The sequence below is a fragment of the Globicephala melas genome, chromosome 11, assembly GCF_963455315.2.
Source record: "Globicephala melas chromosome 11, mGloMel1.2, whole genome shotgun sequence".
NCBI classification, from domain to species: domain Eukaryota; kingdom Metazoa; phylum Chordata; class Mammalia; order Artiodactyla; family Delphinidae; genus Globicephala; species Globicephala melas.
The window spans coordinates 100,767,787-100,786,513 of record NC_083324.2 but is presented as its reverse complement, the minus strand read 5'-3'; the positions used below and the strand labels follow the sequence as shown (position 1 = coordinate 100,786,513).

General features: G+C 50.3%; 2 long non-coding RNA genes across 3 annotated transcripts; both read right to left on the bottom strand.

Annotated features, from left to right (window-relative positions):
- Nucleotides 1–3,110: 3,110 nt before the first annotated feature.
- Nucleotides 3,111–9,078, bottom strand: LOC115866012 (uncharacterized). 2 transcript variants are annotated; one of them, XR_009565853.2, is made up of 3 exons: nt 8,939–9,078; nt 7,532–7,880; nt 3,111–6,883 (listed from the first exon to the last, which is right to left on the bottom strand). It is a non-coding gene; the product is annotated as an uncharacterized lncRNA (long non-coding RNA). The 2 variants fall into 2 exon arrangements; XR_011377850.1 differs by having other exon boundaries at nt 3,113–6,670.
- Nucleotides 9,079–14,890: 5,812 nt separating this feature from the next.
- Nucleotides 14,891–16,614, bottom strand: LOC138842902 (uncharacterized). Its single transcript, XR_011377866.1, has 2 exons — nt 16,374–16,614; nt 14,891–15,270 (listed from the first exon to the last, which is right to left on the bottom strand). It is a non-coding gene; the product is annotated as an uncharacterized lncRNA (long non-coding RNA).
- Nucleotides 16,615–18,727: the final 2,113 nt, after the last annotated feature.

Below are 18,727 nucleotides of genomic sequence, written 5' to 3'. Positions count from 1 at the left end.
AGAGACCAAGCAGCAGGGTTAATATTTGGTGGACTGAAACTTGCTCTCTCCATGAGTAATCAACCATGAATAAATCGACGATTAGAACATCCGATCTGAGTATGTACAGAGGCGCCTTGGGCATAAGCTATCATAAAAGTGTTATGTTCACATATTTGTGTGAATCATTTGTGGTCAATGAATAAAAGGGCGTCTGGAGCACTTTGTGGGCTCCCTGCTCCGGTCGCGCAAGTCGACTTGTTCCTCAAGACAGGGCTACATACACAGCGTATTTGGGGGAAATCCTACCATGTCTTTGTTCAATAAAACTGAAGTAACTAATATCTTCACTATTTTTAATAAACACAGAAAACCTCTTACTATTTTTAATAAACACAAAACACCTATTACCTTAAAAATTTGGTTTCTCATATGTTAGTTTGAAATAAATTCCAAAATGGATTAATAACAAAAAATAAAATTATAAAAACTCTGAAGAAAAATATAGGTGAATATTTATATGACTCTTTGTTTTTGCCTTTAACAACTTGTATGTTGGTGTTTCAAGCAAAACTGAAACAGAAAGATTTCCACACTAACATCCTGTTGTGACACGAATCAGGAAAAAAATGTGGTTTCTCTTTCCCTTTTTAGCCAAAAATTAGAAAGTTGGAATGCTCAAGTGTTACAAAACCTAGAGCGTGTACTTGGCTTGTGAGATGAGAGTTCTCCAGGCAGGGCCAGCTTCGCAAGCAGATGACCTTGTGTATTTGCAAAAGACCCCGCACTCAGAAGGACCCACCCTTGATCCCGGTTCGGCTGTCCTGTCCTGAAATTCAAACCAGGGACCTCTCAATTGCATTTTGCACCAGGCCTCATAAATTATACAGCTGGTGCTGGTGGTGGGCTCTGGAGATACAATAGTTCATTGGAATCCAGTGTAGCAAATGCTTCAGCTTCAAAGAATTAAACACACAGGGGGAGCATTTAACCCTCAGGGCTTAGTGAGGCTCAGCCAGTGATGCCAGGGGCGGAGCTGGGGAGCCTGGTAGAGGGAGGGGGGGTGGAAAGGGAAAGGGTAGAAAGTGGAAAGTGCAGAGCCCCAGAGGAAAGACAGAGCATGGGATAGTCAGGAAACTATGACTAGTTCAGTTGGGATGGAGTCAAGAGCTGTCCTCAGAGGAATGGCGAAGGATGGGGAAGAGAGTGGCTAAATTAGGAAGCGTCTTGTATTGCTTTGTGGGGCTGCCATAACCAAGGACCACAGGCTGGGGCGTAAACAACAGAAATTTACTTCTCACAGTTCAGATCTGGAAGTCTGAGATCCAGGTCTCAGCAGGGTTGGTTCCTCCTGAGGCCTCTCTCCTTGGCTTGCAGACAGCCGCCTTCTCACTGTGTCCTCATGTGGCCTTTCCTCTGTGCATGTGTGCCACGGTATCTCTTCCTCTTCTTATAAGGGCACCAGTCCTATCGGATTAGGGCCCCACCCCATGACCTCATTTAACCTTAATTACCTCCTTAGAGACCCTATGTCCCAATACAGTCTCATCTGAGCTCCTGGGGGTGAGGACTTTGACATATAACTTTGGGGGGAGGACGACTCAGTTCATGACACACCTTGTTAATCTTTATCCTAAAGGCAAAGGGAAACCACCCAAGCTCATCTCAAGTCTCAGGTGTTCTACCTGGGCGCACAGCAGGACCACATGTTCTAGGCTCCCCTCTGCGGTCAGGTGTGGACGTGAGGTTGAGTCTCACTGGCAGGAGCAGTGGATGTGATGCCGTTTCCACGCACCGCCCTGCATGCTCCTTATTCTGCAGCGTCCTTGGAAGGTGGGTGCTGACTGTGCCGGAATCTAGGTCTCCGAACCACCACCTGAATAACACTTCCATGACTTTACAGTGGGCGAGAGATAGTTTCTACTGTGGTTAGCTATAGAGGCTGCGGGCTTAGGCTGTAGCAGCTGGAATTACCCAGATTTACTGTGGGCAAGACCTCCCTGCCAATCGGGAGAATGGGTTGAAGAAAAGGAGGACGAGAGGGGAGGCCGCTGTAGGAGTCCGCCTGCCGAGCAAGGACGGCAGCCTGTCTGCAGCCTCAAAATCTGCAGCCGGGGTGACAGAGGGGAGAAGGTGCCCTGCCTCTGGCCTGGTAGCCTTCAGGTCACTCCAGTTGGTATCTAACGAGGAACACCAGGCACCAGTGCCCGGGATGCAGACTTGATGGCGTGAACCCCACTGCTGCTCTCGTGGATCTTACGGTCCCAGAGCTGAAAACAAAAGAGGGTTGGGAACCTAGGCGATGATGTCCCCTTTGCATGAACTGACACAGAAGCGCTTGTCAGGGTGTCCAAATGCAGGAGGAAGTGGGCACCTGGAGATGTGGGAGCTCAGGAGAAAGACCTGAGCTCAACGCGTCAGCTCTGGGCGGGCAGGTAGACCAGAGACGTGAAGCACGTCAGCTCGGAATGGGGCGGCTGGGAGAGGGCCAGGCCAGCCCTGTGAGCAGCAGGAGCACTGGAAGGCTGGACAGAGGATGGCGCCTGACGTGAGACCAAGCAGGATGTGGTAGGAAGGTGCAAGGACGATCGGGAGCCCTGGGAGGAGGAAGTCACCAACAGTAGCGAATGTTGCCCAGGAATCAGGAGCCTCTTGAATCTAGGAACAAGGAGGGCGGTGGCGACCATTTGTGCAGCTCGAGCGGGCAGTGCAAAGAGACCGTGTACACAGGTGCTCTATGGACGCCTCTTGTGGCCAGGCTGCAGTCTGCAGGGAAAGGTGGGTACCGACCTCACACTTTATCCACATTAATTCCCAGATGGATCAAAGTTTTAACTTGAAAACAAATCATTAAAATATTGGAGGAAAGGAGACTTTCTAAGCATTCACAAAACCTGGAAACTAAGAGACTGATACATTTAACAACGTATGAACTTTAAAAATTTTTAACATGGTGAAAACACCATGTAAAATAAAAGACAAACTAGGGACATACTGAAAACTCATTTCCTAGACAAAAGGTGAATTTCGTTCACATATAAAATGCCCCTACTCATGCACGTAACCCTAGGGAATATATGGGTGAAGGATATGAAGTCAGTTCACAGACCAGGGAATGAGAAACGGCTCTGAAAAATAAGGAAAAAATGGAAATAAACCTTACTCATGAAAAGAGAAAGGTCAATGTTTGACTGGCATTCTTGTTAAAAACTCTTATAAAAACCAAGGATAAAAGGATATTTTTAAAACCATTTATGTAGCTTTTATTTCAATTTCAGTACCTTGTCACTCAGTATTACACAAATGGTTGTATTCTGGAGATCTTGTTTAAATTATGTGCAGATTACAGAATTATATTTTCGTTTTTTAAATTTTAATTTAATTTTTAAAATTTATTTATTTTGGCTGCGTTGGGTCTTTGTTGCTGCGCACGGGCTCTCTAGTTGTGGTGAGTGGGAGCTACTCTTCGTTGCGGTGCGTGGGCTTCTCATTGAGGTAGCTTCTCTTGTTGTGGAGCGTGGGCTCTAGGTGCAAGGGCTTCACTAGTTGTGGCACGTGGGCTCAGTAGTTGTGGCTCGTGGGCTCTATAGCGCAGGCTCAGTAATTGTGGCGTACGGGCTTAGTTGCTCTGCAGCATGTGGGATCTTCCCAGACCAGGGCTCGTGCCCTGCATTGGCAGGCAGATTCGCAACCACTGCGCCACCAGGGAAGTCCCCAGAATTATATTTTCTTAGTTAAAAATTTAAATAAATGGACATATAGAGAGTAAAACAATGTAAGTTTTCCTCCTATACCCCCTACTCCAATCTATCCCAGAGATAACCACTGTGCAGTAAAGATGTAGCCCCTTAAACTTTTTCTTATGGATTCACATATATAAATTCACATGTACACATACAGGGTTTTGTTCACAAAAATGACATCATACTATACACATTGTACTGCAAAATACATTTTTTTTTTTTTTTTTTTTTGCCGTATGTGGGCCTCTCACTGTTGTGGCCTCTCCCGTTGTGGAGCATAGGCTCCGGATGTGCAGGCTCAGTGGTCATGGCTCACGGGCCTAGCCACTCTGCGGCATGTGGGATCTTCCCGGACCGGGGCACGAACCTGTGTCCCCTGCATCGGCAGGCGGACTCTCAACCACTGCGCCACCAGGGAAGCCCGCAAAATACATTTTTCACTTAATTTGTTTTCATGATCTTTTTCAGGAACTGCATACACATACAGGGAAGAGCCGACTCTGACTACATGTTGGATCTGTTTCTTTTACTTTAACCTTTGCTTCCCGTTGCTTTTGTTCACCAAAAGGATACTGTCTATACGTAATGGCCTGCCTCGGGGAACCCTGCTCCTCTGCCTGAATATTAAAACAAAGTGGTTCAAAGGACCCCTGAAACACCCCAAAGAGAGATATGAACTAATTAGGTTCACTTGGTATGTTGAATTACATGGGAAGTGTTGTCAAATAAGTCATAAATCTTCTTAGGTTATATTGTATGGCAAATGGAGAGGTAGTCTAGGGATTATATGGACTTCCTAAAATCTGATATGTCCTGGTAAAATGTTATCAGTCATAATTCTAGCTATTGTCTGAAAAGTGTTGCATGTCACAGCAGTAACCAAGTTACTTTGTCAGTTGCATTGTAACCAGATTTAAACGTGCTTCTTAAGTCTTTCGTCATTATAGACAGTTATGGTTTCACTCTGACGCCTTTGCAAAAATGTTTCCTCTTCAAGACGTTTTATAGAAGGGACCTTTGGGTAAATATAAGTTTCTGGCTTTCAGACAATAATGCTGAACTGGGTAAGAAATTGAAGAATTCTAATGGGAAAACTGATGGCTTCTTAAAGCTGTTTTTAAAAAAGGATTAGTTACATAGGACTGAGTAAACTGGTGAATATGGTTATAATTTTTATAGTTTCTATCTGAAAAATGACTGGTTTCAATCTGTTTTCCAAGTGTAAGGAGAACCTTCCCCTTAAACTAATTATAACTTAGAGGAATTTGGTAAATTATACCTTCATAAGCAGAATTGAAACATTTATCTTTTTCTCTCTACTTGGTCGATCCTGCCTGTAGCATAGGCTTGTCTCAAAGATTAAGCCATGCATGTTTAAGTACGTACGCCCAGTACAGTGAAACTGCGGACGGCACCTGTGGCGAGCGGGGAGCTACTCTTCCCCTGCCTCTGGGAATCCTGCCCCTCTGCCTGAATGTTAAACCAAAGTGCCTTTGTTCAGCGAAACATCCGGCCCCTGTCCACTTGTGAATGGCTGCAAGAAAGAAGAAATTAACACATCCCCTCCCCGAGGCTGGCCATTCCAGGAGATATTTGCAAAACGTATGGCCTTTTTACTTTACTTCCTCATCTCCTCCCCCTCTCTGTGCTATAAAAGGAACTGGCATCCAGACCACATAAGACGGAGACACTCATCTGCTGTCTTCTCAGTCTGCCAGCTTTCCGAATAAGGTCTTATTCCTTGCTTCAACACCTCATCTTGCTGTTGTGCGGCGAGCTGAGCAAGCTTGTCTCGGTGACATATAGACCAATCACATTTTTTTTTAATTTCCTGCATCATATTCCATCATATAAATGAATTACATTCTTCTCCTATGGAGAAAAAAATTAAAATTGGATTAATTCCATTTCATTGTATTCCTTTCCTCTCCTACCCTTCCTCCTTCCCCCTCCCCTTCTTTCTTCCTTTCTTTTTCTTTCCTTTTTTGCTATTAAAAAATAATGTTAACTGTATACTTAGAAATGATTAAGATAATAAATTTTATATTATGTGTGTTTTTACCACAATTAAAAATAATAACTTAAAACCCCTGTAGATCTGAATTTTTTAAATAATGCTGAAGAAAAGAACCTGGAACATATCTGAGCATGTGTGCAAATGCTTCTGTACAACAGATAATCTAAAAGTGAGAGTGCTGGAACATTCATCTGAAATTGAAAGACTTCCAAAAAGTCTTGTTAACTTCCCTCCAAAAAGCCGAATTTATACCACACTTCTTCATAGTCTGATGGGCACTGGGAATTACCAAGCTCTAAATTATAACAAAGGGCAGCACAAGGATTCTTATGGTGATTGCACACTCTGTCTCAGAATTCCTGGATAGTGCAAAAAAGACCAAGACAAAACAAAACAAAAAACAAATTCTAAAAACAGGAACCAGGAGTGTATGAGAAGGATGTGCTCCCTCTTAAGGTCATTTGCCTCTTGCATAACCACAGAGCAGAAAACCCAAGAGAATGTATTGAAAACTCTTAAATGACTAAGAGTTCGCCAATTTGGCCATATATACAATAAATGCTGTGATATAATAAGAAATATGTACTGGTCTCTGCCCATCCCCCAGATCCCGACACAGAGCTCCTAAATCCCTTGGCACTTCCTGGGTGACAGGAGCATCTCTTGTTCTAAGGAGGCCAATCCTGGTGGCTCCCGGATGGCTGCAGGGTGGGGCTGCTCTCCAGAAAGGTCCAACCATGATGAGATGCTTGAACTTTCAGTCCCATCCCCCAGGCTCCAGGGAGGGGAGGGGGGCTACAAATTAATAATCGATCACGCTCCATGAAAATTCCTAAGTGATGGCTTCTGAGAGCTCCCAGGACGCTGAACACGTGGAGGACCAGCCTGGTCTGTGCATCAACTGAGTTACCCGACAACTCTGGAATTTTACCTTCAGGGAAAAGTAGAGAATACAAAGCATGATGAATCAACCATGATAGGGCTTATTGGAACATCCTTGATGATTAGTCTAGAACCAAACATTCTTTTTTCAAATTTGCTGAGTTTGGCTTGGTATACAGAGAAATCACACACGCCGGTGGTGACATCGGGACATCTGCAAAGTCAGTGATGTGAACCACTTCCCGGTCACTCAAGGAAAACTCTGCTCCAGGTGGGAGAACAAGACAAACAGGAAATGAGGGATGGGCTGGAGAGACTACGTCATCTCATGTGGTCAAATGCCCCAAAGCTACGTCCAGGGCAAACATTCCACGACTCGGCACAGGCAGCCACAACGAATGGCTCGAAGGGGAAATCACCAGCCATGGACAGCGTGAGTGCATTGATGAACTTCTGGAAGCCTCCAGAAAAGATGCTGGGTCTGGAGCCAGAGAGCGAAGAGGAAGGAGGCCACCTCAATAAACCCTGAATGCTGTTGACCTAACACATGGCAATTTTAGAATTGTACTTTTTTTTCATTTTAAAGCTCAAAAATATTTTATGGAGGAAGATCCACTTATTGTTGCTCTCCATCCAAAAAATAAGTCCAATATTAAGGTAATTAGCAAAGTGTGGTGCTGGCAGCAGGTCAAGCCAGCTCGAGAGCCTTGGGAAAATCAACAGAAATCACTCACAGGTGCACTAGCGCACGCGCGCGCGCGCACACACACACACGCACACACACGCACGCACGCGCACACACGGCTGCTGGGAGCAGTGAAGTCCAATCCTTTCCCATCTGAAGAGGAGGACAGGGTCAGGGAGGAGGAAGGGGAGGAAACCCCAGATGAAAAACTGGTAGGTACTCTACCTGGTCCCCACACACCACGTCTATTCTTTTGCGGTACGCGGGCCTCTCGCTGTTGTGGCCTCTCCCACCGCGGAGCACAGGCTCCGGACGCGCGGGCTCAGCGGCCATGGTTCACGGGCCCAGCCGCTCCGCAGCATGTGGGATCTTCCCGGACTGGGGCACGAACCCGCGTCCCCCGCATCGGCAGACGGGCTCTCAACCACTGCGCCACCATGGAAGCCCACCACGTCTCTTCTTGCAGACGTGAAGACTCCTCGTGAGATTTTCAGTTGTGACTCAGGCCATGGTCTCCCCATGTGCCAGCTGATACTTGAAAAATGTATGAGATGCCGAATTGTATCCAGACAGCCTGGAAACGGGTATAAAATGGGCTGTGAGGCAAACAACTTTCACCTACAGTGGCTGCTCAGTCTGGGGACGGCCCTCGGCTCCCTCTGGCCAAGCATTATCCCATAACCCATAACCCAGCTCAGAGCGCCTGCCCTTCCTGTTCTCCAGACCTCCGGTGACTCTTGGTCACTGGAAATGGGGCCGAGACAGTGTGCATTGTTTTGTTCTGTTTTTTTTTGTTTTTGACTCAGAAACACGGATTTGGAAGCTTCCCTCATTCCTCCCACCCAAAGCCTCCAGAGTAGGCTGAGCATGACAGGGGAAACGAGTGCCTGGGAGACATCGGAGTGGAAAGGCGAGGAGGAAGGGGGGGTCCAGGAAAGGACAGTCGGGGTGACGGGGTACAGCCAGCGAGAACGGGGAGGCTGTGTCTGTGAAGCAGGGAGGTCGGCGGTGTTCGCGCTGGTGGGCAGGTCGTCTGAAACTGGGGGCACATCTGAAACTGAACGAGGCACGGCCATCGTCCCCCAGCCCACACTTCTCCGGCCCACCTTGGAAATGAGACCCTCTCTCACCCAACCAATGGCCTCAGGCCCCCTTCATCCATCACACGCGTCACCACCAAGCCTTGCCTGCTGCCTCCGCGCCGCCGGTTGAGAGCCTCAGGACAGAACGGGTCCCCCACCTCTCCCCACATACACTCTGCGCAGAGGAAGGCGTCGTCCTGGCCCTCCACGCAGCTCTTAACCCGCCCACGGCCCCTGGGATCAGCTCAAAGAGCACTTGCCCTAAACGACCCAGCCTCCTGCCCCGGCCTCTGGAACCCCTGCAGCCCCTCCAAGCCACGTGTGAGCCTCCGAAAGCACTGTTTGCCCGACTCCGGTTAAGGGCGCTCACCCTTCCCTCTCCACGCAAGCATCACGGCCTCAGGCGGCGTCTGAGTCCCCACCCTGCGCGACTCTCCCAGACCCTGCGCCCCGGACGCGCGCCCCGGCCCGAGCCGCACAGCCAGCGCTCCGGTAAACAGGCCGCCCCGCCCGCTCTGCGGGAGGGGCCCCCACGCGCGCGCGGGCCCACCTGCCTCCTCTGCTCCGCGGGACCCCAACCGCCCGAGGCGCAGACCCCGCCGCTGCAGCGCCCAGTACCGCCCACCGCCCAGGACTTCCCGGCTCCGCGGGCGGGGCGGGGCGCGGCCGGGAACTGGCGCCGCGGGCGGCCGTGCCCCGCCCGCCCCGCCCCGCCCCGCGCCCCGCCCCGCCCGCCCCGCGCCCCGCCCAGCCCCGTCCAGCCCCGCACCGCCGGGACGCACGGTTCCGCCGGGACCCCGACCGCTGGGACGGGGGCGGGGACAGGGACGGCGGCAGAGGCAGGCGAGGTTCTGAAAGGGAAAGCGCGGCTGCCGGTGGCTCTGTGTCCAGTGAGAAGGGACACCAGGGGCGCGTGCAGAGGGGCGAAGAGGACCCGGATCCCTGGGTTCTTACACTTGCATGAAGCGGACACAGGTGCAGAGGCGCGCTTCTGCTGTAGGTGCGGAGGGCCTGGGGCTCTTTGTAGCGGGGCCGATTCAGCCAGGACGGAGGACTCCTGTCCTCCAGGGCCCGCCGCTCATCAGCGGACCCGAGCCCACTTACAGAGGCCAGCGTCCCTGGGGTCCGAGCCCTTGCCCACCGCCGGGCTTGGGCTGTGGTGCTGGCTTGTAAGCCGAGTGGCAGAACAGATACGGAGTCAGAGGGGCTCGGCCGGGGCCTCCGAGGGGGGCAGGCTTCCAGCGGGTCTCAGTGGTTCAGGGTCATCAGGGCCCACACTCCTCCCATGCCTCCTGTGTCAGCCTCACCCCAGGCCGGCGGCCAGAGGCCCCAGCCACCAGAAGCATGTTGACAGGATGATATCTTTCTTTCTTTCTTTTTTTCTGTTAAAAGTGAAATTTATTACAATACAGTAAGTACAAGTGTTATTTTAAAAGCTGGTGAAAATTATCAAGTGTCTATATAATTTTTCTAATATAAATATTGGAAATAACAACTTGAACAGTTCTATACGTATGTAGTACATTGAAAACATAAAATCATGCACAAGGCTAAAATATCGCTTTGCATATTATCCTTTTAGGTATCACTCCTGTCTTCTGATTCCAGCATCATTCCAGAATATGAAGGGGTTACAAACTTCAGGGTTTCAGTGTTTTGAATGTATGTCAGTTATCACACATTAACAATGCTTTAAGATCATTGCTTATGTTCTAATCACGTGGTTCTAGTTCCCGCCTTTCCCTTTCTCCATCTCCATAAGGTCTTGGACAAAAAGTTGAGCTAGAAAACCTGTGATTACAGGACCCAGCATGACATGAATTCCCAATGATTCATTTAAAAGTGGCATAAAGTGTTATATATTTTAAAAGTCCTACAGGACATGAAAGACAATAAATACATCACATGTAAATAAGATTAAGCAGCTCATCCTCTGCTTACTTACTTGGCTCCGTGTCTCTACAGAAAGGAGAAGCCGAGCTGTGAAGAAGATGGGGCAAATCAGAACTGCTGGGAGTGTGTGTGTTTTGGGGGGGCTGGTGAGCAGCATAGGGAAGGAACTGGGGAGAAATGTCAGATTATGAAAGGAAATGAAACAGCATTACTCATCCGTTCTTCCCCATCCTGCTAAAGCAGGGGCCGGTTCCAGCCCAGCCCCCCTCCCATGCCTCCCAGTGGGGGACCCGTCCCCCCAGCACTGTAAAGGCAGCCACTGCCTTTCAGACAATATGAAGCCGTAGCTGTTCCCTGCTGAGAACACTTCGCAAATTTGAGGAACAGCCCATAAAGTATAGGTGCGGACATTTCACAAATTCCAAGGACAGTCTGAAGCCGGCCTCAATGCGAGGCGCAGGGGAAAGAGTTTTTCCAAGCAGCTAACGCCCGGAGAGGCTCAGGGCCTCAACCAAGGGGAAGACAATGCTGCTTCCTTCCTGACAGCGCTTGCCAGACTTCGATGTGCCTGTGATTCACCTGGCGTCTCATCAAAGTGTATTAGATTGAGGGTGAGGCCCAGACCCTGCATTTGTCATAAGCTCCTACGGACCACTGAGGCGCTCCAAGGACGCCCCAAAACGGCGGGCACAGCCTGGGAAGGGAGCCTTCCCAGGGTATGTGGGGAGGACAGGACCACTCAGGGGTGCCCCAGATGCTGCAAGACAGACACAACCTTTTCAGCCACACCTGTCACACCTCTGACGCCTCGGCTGCTCCCAGCAGCTGCGGGATGCTCAGCACGAACGTTCAGAAAGCACTGAGCACACACTTTTTTGGCCATTTCAATTGCTGCACTCATTGGATCCCTGATTTCAATTAAGGCAAGGTCGGCAGAGGGGAAGGTGTGTGGATAGCAAGGGTACCTCTGTCTGGAGAAGAGAACCTGCCGCAGAGCGAAATGCTGCTGGTTTCGCGGCACCTGATGGAGGGAGGGAAGCCGAGCACCAGGTGCTGAGCCCTGCCTCCCTCGCTGGCCTCCACTGAGCGCTGTGCTCAACCTTGGGTGACGCTCCCTAGTGAACATTCCAGGAAAGTCGGCCTTGGCCTTCTCAAACACACCAGTCATTCTTGAACTGCAGAGGAAAGACTCCAAGGCACAGCTCTCCTCCAGCTTTAATCTGGGAAGGAAAACTTGAACTTTAGGTGAGCCTACACACGCACGTATGACCCTCACCCCACTCCTCATGCCCGTGCCCCAGAGCGCTTAGGCACTGAGTTCTGGTTCAAGAAAATCCACAGACTTCTTTTGCTTTGTATAAATACACCAAGACTCTGCCCCAATTCTGGAGTTTTCCCTGCCCTATGGACACAGGAGTAAAACAGCTAGGAAACACCCGAGACAAGCAGAGATTTTAAAAAGAACGATTTGCCCTAAACTCATTGTAAATGTTTTTTGATTTCAAGTGTTCTCATAGCCAATTGCTGTATTTATATTCGTGTCACACGCATTCCTGTGAGTCAGAGGATGGTCTGATAGAGGACAGACGAAGGTCTCTGACTGAGGAAGAGAAGGGCCTCGGGGATCCCCGGAACAGGAAGGACGGGGTGCAGCTTCTGCCATCCCTGTTTGCCCACACACACCAACTAACAGCCTGCCCGCGAGTTAGCGTCCAGCCGTCTGAGCCCTGCCTTGTTCTACGCGTCCACGAGGAAGGAAGAAAGGAGAGAGGGGGCTTCTTCTTGCATTTCGAGGCTCCTTCCCTGCCACTGTGCTCTCCCCCGTTCCCTCCTTGAGGCACCCCCCTCCCCTGCCCCCCAGACCTCCCAGGCCATTCCCAGAGGACCTTCCTTCTGGGCGTCTCCTGCCACCTGGAGTCCAGGTGAGCGCTTCTCCCAGTGACAACTGCTTGGACACTAGCTCTAGTCCCAGCCTCTCCTAAACAGCAGATCTCATCCGTGCTCCCATAAGGGAAGTGCCTCTGATCCCAGGAGGAGGGTCAGGGAAATCTGCAGGCCCGCTGCAGCGTCCTGTGCAGCGATGAGCTGGACCTGGCTCCTGCAGGCGAGCTGTTAAACATGTGGTAACCTCAAGTCAGCCGCGGTGAGCTCATTTACACCCGGAACCAGCAAACATGAATCGGGCATCCTCCCCGGCCCACACCCCTACCTGCTCCGGTTTTGCAGAGCCAGTTTGCCCTGGAGCCTGCAGCCCCTCCTGCAAGCTTCCTCTCTCCTTCTCAGCTCTCTGCCTTTTCTCTCCTCTAACACAGATGCGGGCAGCCTCTGTGCGCCAAGACCCGAGGAACCTTCCCTCCCATACAGATACTATCCCCAGGGATAGAAGATGGATTTAACCAAGGACAAAAAAACAGAACTCTCAATATGAAAACGCTTTTCGTTTCTTCTCCCTCTCCTCCCAATAAAAGATACATAGGGGATGTGAAGTCCTTTCAGCGACAGATTAACAGTGGAGAGATTTTGAAATGCTATTTATTTTTCCCGTCAAAATCTTCCCCGTCTTATTATTTTAAGAAAGTACGATTGTATCTGAAAAGTATTTCCCTATCCGGTTGAATGTTAAGGATCCTGCCAGATAAGGGAAAAACAAGGCCCCCCCAAAGGAAGCATTTTTCGGGAATTTTCCAGCACTGTCCAGAAGGGAGGAGGTTTACGTGTTTCTCAAAGTACCTGATTCATGATCTGACAGGCCCAAGAGAGATAACAATTGTGTTGCTGGCCTGAAAATCTGGCAAGCGCACACGAACAGGCCTCGGTAACTGGGTCACAGCAGCAGCCGCCGGGAGACCACAGCCAAGGTCAGTCCCTCTTTCCCTTGTAATGTCCAGTGAGGCTGACACGTCGCACTGGCAGCCTTTCCTGTGTCCTTTACAGGTACTGTTAGCAAATCACAACTCCGCAGGCACTCAGGCAGGATTTCTCAGCAGCCTACGAAGCACACACACTGACTCTGGCCCTATTCTGCAAAGGTTTCCGTAACGTTGAAGACCTCTTTGCCCCTCTTAACATGTTTCTTCCAGGAGTGCTTCCCCAAGTCGGGCTGCGTCCTGTCATAATGAAGACTCGTTAACTCCGTGAGCAGAGGAGTCTCAGCCCCTCCCATGTGCCGGGCGCTGGCTGGGTCCCAGCTGAGGACGTGACCTGTGACCTGAGGTGGCTCACAGTCTGTTGAGACACACGCTCAGAGGTACTTTCTAGATGTTATGAGAAAACAGATGGTGGCAGCCACACCCAAATACCCCCCATGAAAATCCCCATCAGACACTTAACTCCAGAGGGACTTTCTGGAGAATCTTCTGTCTTCCGCACGAGATGACCAGCCTGAGGACAGCCTAACTCTCCTTGACTCGTTTTTGTGTCCACAGCATCAACCACAGTGTCCGAAAGGTATTTGTTAAATGACTGAGAGGACTCAGGGGGGATGTGATCATCAAATAACGCTGTAGCTCTTCAGTCGGAAAGAGAGCTCTTCCCGGTAACTGAAGAGCACAGGGAGCAAGGAAGCTCCTCTGCGAACGGCCTGGAGGTTTCGGGGGGATGCCTCTCAGGGAGGGGCTTGGGGAGAGCACAGGGGCAGGGAAGGAGCCTCGACATGTAAGTTGGGCCAAATCAGGAAGGGTACCCAACACACTGAAACCGAGAGAGAAGCGCCCCGCGATTCCTTGGTTTCCGATGTAAAGTGCGTGGCGGTCAGCTCCCGTCCTCTGCGCATCTCGTGCTTTCAAATCGTTTAGCTTCCGTAGAGGAAACAGGAGGTGGAGGGAAGGAGGAGCCATGTGACCAAGAAGGTGGCAGGAGGCTCCCTGCGTCCCAATATTCCCCAACGTTGAAAGAAAGATCAGGCTGGTGTTCAAAAATGAACATCAGTTAACCAGGAGATTCCTGGAATCACCAGCGCTTGTCCAGGAAGACCCAGCCAACCAAAGGGCCCAGCATCACCCCAGTGAGATCAAGCCCAGAGCAGGTGACCTCCACGGGATGGTACCAAGAGCCGTGATGAAGGGTGTGTCTGAGTCCCGCAGAGGAATGCTTGGCAGTGCTGACCAGTCAGAGGGCCGGGAGCCCCCCGTCGGCTCGCTGATCTCACAGCAGCACCACCCCGTGTATTCCACGGCCAAAATGTGGTGACTTCAAGTATTGCCTTATGGAGGGGTTTCTCCGGACTAAGGAATTTCATAGAAGCTATGCAGACTTAAAGCTTCAGTTTCATGAAGAGATTTTTATTTAGAAAGACTATTCTGTCAGAGTGTGGATTTATGAGACACAGGAGAGGACCAGACTGGACCTGGAGAGACCAGTTAAGAAGCAGTTAAAATGGTAGTGGAGAAGGTACAGTGAGACTCTGAATCCAGGCAGTAGCAGTGCAGCTCAGAAGGGGGCACATTTAAGACATCTCGGCGGGGAACCTGCCCAACAACTGAGGTAAGATTGGGGGGGATCCAGGGTGGTCCTTCTACAGCACGGTGGGTGACAGGGAGTCAAGGGGGAGATGCAGGTTTGGGTGCAGGAGGATGGACATATTGGGATTGATACCAGGGAGACAGAAACAAAAAAAAAAAAAGAGAGAAGACATAGTTGAGAAACAATATTAAAATTCAAAATTGTAGTTGCAGATGTGTGTCTCTAAGTACATGTTTAAGGCAGTAGAGTATTACTTCATTCTCTTCTCTTCCTTTGTTTTCCTTTCCAGGAATGTGTGAACACTACTTCCCGACAGCAACTCCACATACTTGCTCCACAGAGCCAGTCAGCAGTTCTAAGAAAACGCTGCGTGTTGCGTTTGTTAACTTCATTGAGAAATGATGGGGACCTTGGTGACCGTCTCCACCTTTGTTAACAGAAAATACCACCACCGGCTTTGAGCATCGCCCGCTAACCCCCAAAGAGCAACCTCCAAACAGATCTCCGTGCTGAAGACTTGGTGGGTTCCTACGGGAAAAGGGGGTTGATTTAATTGTCCAGCTCAGCCTTTCTCAACAGCAGCACTGTTGATATTTGGGGTCAGATGACCCTTCCTTGAAGGGGCTGCCCTGTGCACTGTAGGACAGAGGAAGGAGACAGATGGGCCCCAAGCTAGGCGTTTGCCACTGGCCTCCCGTGTACATTTCATGGGGCAGGAAGAAGTGGGCTTCAGGCCAGACACAACTAGCCATCTGTTTGCATTTCCTGAGACAGGAGACAGATGGGCTCCAGCCTAGACATTTACAGCCAGCCTCCTGTGTGCTCTCCAAAATGGAAGTAACAACAGAAACAGGGTAAGTAGCCAGGCTCTGTCTCCTGTGGACGCCTGAAGATAGCAGTCGTGGCAGGAGCAGAGAGGGGCTAACCCTTGTTTGAGTAATAGATCAACAGGTCACATAATTCCCATCCTTGGGGCAAGGGAGACACTGCACATGCGCAGAAAGGCTCCTTGGGGGTCAAAAAGGAGGGGGCACCACCCCAGAATAGGTGATGCTAAGGCCGTCCCATAGGCCTCTGGGCTGAAATCCCATCTTGGAAAAAAGTTGGGCGCACATGCTGGGGAGGGTCCCAGGGCAGGGCAGGTGTGGAAAAAGAAACCAGGTAATTGGCCAAAGGTGAACAGAGACCCAGAAGGACCGCCCTATATGAATGACTTCACCGCCTCTTTACTGGGGTCCTCGTCGCTAGGGGGGACGCCCACACCCTTCCTCTCCCCGTGTGCATCTCTGCCCTGCTTCTGTCTTGACTAAACAAACTGTTTCTCTGTGTGCTCTCCCACCTGTTGTGCTGTGTCTCTAATAATAAACTCCGTACTGTTTTTGCAGTTTTTGCCTCCGTGAGAAATGCCTTTTTCACTTGGGGCAAGAGCCAGGGGGTCTGGTGGCTGGGATTCCTAGTTTCCATCCAGGCTCCCCAGGTTCAATTCCTGGGCAGGGAATCAAGGTCTCGCTTCACGCCGCCACTCACTGCTGCCTCTGCGAGACCAGGCCGGTTAGCATCCGCCCACTAGATACCAGTTGCACTTCCCTGAATTATGACAACCAAAAATGACTCCGGAGATCGCCACTTGCCTTCAAGGGGGGAGAGTGGCCCCCAGCTGAGACCCAGTGTAGCAGACTTATTCAGGCCAGGAGAGCTTGATAGCAGGAGACAGAGAGAGAGAGAGAGAGAAAAAAACAAGCCTTTGGGATTGAATCTACCACGGCCCAGGGAATACAGGAGAGAGCATGAATAAAAATGAAAATGTTTCACCAGCAATTTTACAGAAGTTCTCCAGACCCGACTGTGAGTACGCGTCAAGTCAGAACGAGAATTTAGGTTGTTCCTGTATCCCACCCTCCCTGATCCCACACCAGCCCAGAGACTACGTGCTCCAGCGAGCCGGAAGGAAGCCCGACTGGGATCCACGGATGCACTTCAGGGGGGAGTGCACACTCCCCATATTATTGTTATTATTAATTATATTCCATATTAATTACATATATCATATCGATCATATATTAACTATATTAACGTTGTACAGATGGCAATGTCCCAGGACACTTTCACCAGATCGTCAAAGAAACCTGAAACAGGAAGACGCTAAGGACCACTTCCCTAGAGTAGGGCCCACTACCTCCTTTGTCCATAAGGTCACGTAACCCTTCAGAGCAATGAGATGTAGCCCCAAATAATTCCAGAAGACGTAAGGCCCCGTTTGTGTTGTGTTCTTCTTTCACTATTGCACAATCACACACAAAAAATGACCCAGTTTTCAAAAAGTTCACTTGGACAGCTGCATTTCACTTTTAAGTACCCTTTTAGCCAAAGTTTAAAATAAAACAAGGTTGAAATCCTTGGCCTTTTTGTGAAACAGAATTGTACTCTTACCTTCCTTATCAGAGATGCAATTTTGCTATATAATACATTGAGGTTCTGGTCCAGAGAAAGTAACTTGTGACTTGATTTCTCCCGTGACACTGGGAAATGCCCTGTCCTCCACAGCTCAGTTTTCCACCCAAGGCTGCCCTTTCTTCATCACCACGGTGCCCCTCCTGCCACCTGCAGGCCCCACTGGCTTTCATGAGCTGGTGTGAAAGTGTGATAAGATCAGCCCTATGAAATCACAGGAAAAAACATACCTGGTTCTTCCTGTGTGGTGGGTACACACCTCTGGGCCATCTGGGCAGACTTGTCTCCGTTTGTTCCCAGGAAGACCATGGCCAGGGCGGAGGAGAGACTCAGGGCCAGGGAAAACAGGTTTCCTGAGTTGTCCTCTCTACCCAGCATTCTTCAGAAACTGACGGCACTCGCCTGCCACACAGGCACGTCAGTGACCCTGAGGACCAGCAGGAAAGGTCTGGAGCCATGCTCTGCTGTGGTCGCCTGGCCATCAGTACCCCTGCCAGTGGACGCGGGGCGTGGCCAGCAGAATAAGGGCCCCTCAAAGATGTCCACATCCTGACCCCCCAAACCTGTGACTGGGTCACCTTACGTGACAAGAGGGGCTTTGCGGATGTGGTCAAGGATCTGGAGAGCGGGAGATGGTCCTGCACTGTCTGGGGGGCTTGACACAGTCACGGAGTCCTTATGAGAGAGAAGCGGGAGGGTCAGAGGCAGAGAAGGAGACGTGAGGACAGAAGGAAAGGTCAGAGTGACGTGAGTAAATCAAGCAGCCTCTAAAAGCCAGAAAAGGCAAGGAAACGGGTTCTCGTCCCCTGGAGCCCCCAGAAGGAGGCTGCTCTGACTGTCTGAGCTCCAGGATTGTAAGATAATACACTTCGGTGGTTTTCAGCCAGGAAGTTTGCAGTAATTTGTTACAGGAAACTAATATACCTGTTCATTCGCAAGCAGCCAATCCTAGCTGCCTGGGTTCATGACTGGTGACCCTGGGCAACAGGACACCTGTGGACTGGAGACCCCCTTGCCTTTACAGCACTCCTCTGTGCCGGCGCCGTACATGCTCATCTCTTGGACCCCTATAAGCACACACTGGGGGCGGTGCAGGGGTGACCCTGCTTTAGCTACGGGGAGATGTCAGTAATGAACCTGCCATGTGATTCCAGAGCCCAAACCATGACATAAAACCCGCGAGTGGCTGGCTCGCCTTCACTTTGGTGTCTGGGTTATCATCATCAACAGTGTTCTACAAATAAAGAATATCGCTCTCTGCAGATAAAAACTACATTTTGATCCCCATGTCATCAGCTGGGCAGATTTCACCAAACCTGGAAGGTAGGTTTGAGCCAGTCCAACGTAAAATGGGGCTACAAGAAAAAGATAAACCTTACTTTGAATCTGGGGGACCCCGTAGAGACATACGTTTTTTGCTCGAGGGGCTGAAACTGGGCTGGGTGGCCTCCGGGGGCGCCTGGCAGGGATGACAAAAGCCAAGCTTGAATCTGCAACCCTGGGGAGGGCGCTTCCTCTAGAGGTGCTGATCGGG